Source organism: Budorcas taxicolor, chromosome X, assembly GCF_023091745.1.
Source record: "Budorcas taxicolor isolate Tak-1 chromosome X, Takin1.1, whole genome shotgun sequence".
NCBI lineage: Eukaryota > Metazoa > Chordata > Mammalia > Artiodactyla > Bovidae > Budorcas > Budorcas taxicolor.
Window position 1 is genome coordinate 70481733 of NC_068935.1, and position 3767 is coordinate 70485499.

The window sequence follows — 3767 nt, forward strand, 5'->3', positions numbered from 1 at the left end:
TCCCCGTCCTATTCCTCCGCCATCTTCTCCTTCCTCTCCATGACTGCTTTTTAATATGCTGTCTAGGTTGGTTATAATTTTCCTTCTAAGGAGTAAGCATCTTTTAATTTCATGGCTGCAATCACTATCTGCAGTGATTTGGGAGCCCCCCTAAATAAAGTCTGACGCTGTTTCCAATGTTTCCCCATCTATTTTGCATGAAATGATGGGACTACATGCCATGATCTTAGTTTTCTGAATGTTGAGCTTTAAGCCAACATTTTCATTCTCCTCTTTCACTTTCATCAAGAGGCTCTTTAGTTCTTCTTAACTTTCTTCCATAAGGATGGTGTCATCTGCACATCTGAGGTTATTGGTATTTCTCCCAGCAATCTTGATTCCAGCTTGTGCTTCCTCCAGCCCAGTGTTCCTCATGATGTACTCTGCATATAAGTTAAACAAGCAGGTTGACAATATACACCCTTAATGTACTCCTTTTCCTATTTGGAACCAGTCTGTTCTTCCATGTTCAGTTCTAACTGTTATTTCCTGATCTTCATACAGGTTTCTCAATAGGCAGGTGAGGTGGTCTTGTATTCCCATTTCTTTTAGAATTTTGCACAGTTTGTTGTGATACACACAGTCTTTGGCATAGTCACTAAAGTAGAAACAGATATTTTTTCTGGAACTCTCTTGTTTTTTTGATGATCCAGCACAGGTTGGTGATTTGATCTGCTTCCTCTGCTTTTTCTAAAACCAGCTTGAAAATCTGGAAGTTCACATTTCACGTATTACTGAATCCCCTTTTGGAGAATTTTGAGCATTACTTTACTTGCATGTGAAATGAGCATTTTTATGGTAGTTTGAACATTCTTTGCATTGCCTTTCTTTGGAATTGGAATGAAAACTGACCTTGTCCAGTTTTGTGGACACTACTGAGTTTTCCAAATTTGCTGACATATTGAGTGTAGCACATTCACAGCATAATTTTTTTAGAATTTGAAATAGCTCAACTGGAAATACATCACCTCCAGGAGCTTTGTTTGAGGGATGCTTCCTAAAGGCCCACTTGATTTCCCATTCCAGGATGTCTGGCTCTAAGTGAGTGTGAGTGATCACACCATCATGATTATCTTGGTCATGAAGATCTTTTTTTGTACATTTCTTCTGTGTATCCTTGCCACCTCTTCTTAATATCTTCTGCTTCTCTTAGGTCCATACCATTTCTGTCCTTTATTGAGCCCATCTTTGCATCAAATGTTCCCTTGGTGTCCCTAATTTTCTTGAAGAGATCTCTAGTCTTTCCCATTCTATTGGTTTCCTCCATTTCTTTGCCTTGATCACTGAGGAAGGCTTTCTTATCTCTCCTTGGTATTCTCTGGAACTGTGTATTCAAATGGGTATATCTTTCCTTTGCTTTTTGCTTCTCTTCTTTTCACTTCTATTTGTAAGGCCTCCTGAAACAGCCATTTTGCTTTTTCACACTTATTTTTCTTGTGATGGTCTTGATTCCTGTCTCCTGTGCAATATCATGAACCTCTGTCCATAGTTCATCAGGAACTCTGTCTATCAGATTTAGTCCCCTAAATCTATGTCTCACTTCCACTGTATAGTCATAAAGGATTTGATTTAGGTTATATCTGAATGGTCTAGTGGTTTTCCCTACTTTCTTCAATTTATGTCTGAATTTGGAAATAAGGAGTTCATGATCTGAGCCACAGTAAGGTTCCAGTCTTGTTTTTGCTGACTGTATAGAGGTTCTCCACATTTGACTGCAAAGAATATAATCAATGTGATTTCAATGTTGACCATCTGGTAATGTCCATGTGTAGAGTCTTTTCTTGTGTTGTTGGAAGATGGTGTTTGCTATGACTAGTACATTCTTTTGGCAGAACTCTATTAGCCTTTGCGCTGCTTCATTCTGTACTCAGAGGCCAAATTTGCCTGTTACTCTAGGTGTTCCCTGACTTCCTACTTTTGTATTCCAGTCCCCTATAATGAAGAGGACATCTTTTTTGGGGTGTTAATTCTTGAAAGTCTTGTAGGTTTCCATAGAACCGTTCAACTTCAGCTTCTTCAGCATTACTGGTCGGAGTGTAGATTTGGATTACTGTGATATTGAATGGTTTTTCTTGGAAACGAACAGAGATCATTCTGTCGTTTTTGAGATTTCATCCAAATACTGCATTTCAGACTCTTTTATTGACTATGATGGCTACTCATTTCTTCTAAGGGATCCCTGCCCACAGTAGTAGATATAATGGTCATCTGAGTTAAATTCACCCATTTCAGTCCATCTTAGTTCGCTGATTTCTAGAATGTCGACGTTCACTCTTGCCATCTCCTGCTTGACCACTTCCAATTTGCCTTGATTCTTGGACCTAACATTCCAGGTTCCTATGCAATATTGCTCTTTACAGCATTAAACTTTGCTTTTATCACCAGTCACATCCACAGCTGGGTGTTGTTTTTTCTTTGGCTTCATCCCTTCATTCTTTCTGGAGTTATTTCTCCACTGATATCCAGTAGCATATTGGATACCTACCGACCTGGAGAGTTCTTCTTTCAATATCCTATCATTTTGCCTTTTCATACTGTTCATGGGGTTCTCAAGGCAAGAATACTGAAGTAGTTTGCCATTCCCTTCTCCAGTAGACCACATTCTGTATGACCTCTCCACCATGACATGTCCTGGCTGGCCCCACATGGCATGGCTTAGTTTCATTGAGTTAGACAAAGCTGTATTTAGTTTTCTTTAATCTATGATATATTCTCTGTATTTAGTTATTTATGATTACCTTTCAATTTTGAAAGTACTTTGTAGAATATTCCTTTTTAATTTTGTTTGACTTTTTCTCATAATTATATTCGGATTTTTAATTTTGGGGAACAATATACAGATACAATGCTTGTAATATTAACATCGATCATTTTTTACAATGATGTCTGTCAGGTTTCCCTTCTGTGAAATTATTATTTTCTTTTTTGTCTTTTACTCTTTGAAAGCAAGTAACTAAGTTCTTCCTCCACTTGAGGTGAACAATTAATCTCTGTTTCCTAGAGGAAGGAGAATCAAATAATTTTTAGACATATTAAAACCATCCATAAATATTAAACATTTTGAGAAAATGCTTTAAGACTACAAAAATATTCTGTTTCTCCTTAAAGTTTTACCTGTAATTTTTAGCATCCATTAGTGGATTTTGCCTGCAGAAACAATTATTTGTGGTGTCTTAGCATCATTTTTCTGATTTAATTATTTTCAAGTTAGTGTTTTAATTTTTTGTAAAGATTTACTCTTTATCCATCTAATCACTTCTTTACACTATAGACTTGAAAATATTTATGTTATTCTTCATATTATAATACAATACTATTGTTATTTATTTTGTAGCTCAAATTTTCCATCTTTGGCCATTGGGAGCTGTTTCACTTTGATATCTGTGTTCTTTTGAAGAACAATCAAATTGATACTTATGGAAATCTTTCCTATGAAAAAGGCTGAGGAGAAGTTGTCAGATGTAATTATTTAGGAATGTGATGTCATAAAAATGAAAGAGTTTCATAGTATTTGACAGACATAGCCAAATGCAGGAAGACATCCAGAAATATAATGTGTAAAAAGCAGCTATTGGGTTTGACAAAACCCATTGGTCAGTGACTTTGGTGAATGTAGTGAAGGGGACAGAAACAAATTGAAATTGATTATGATAATGGAAATGAAGAAACAACAAGAATAACACATATTAAGATGAGAAGAAATGGATGGCTAAAATTTGTCTTTATAT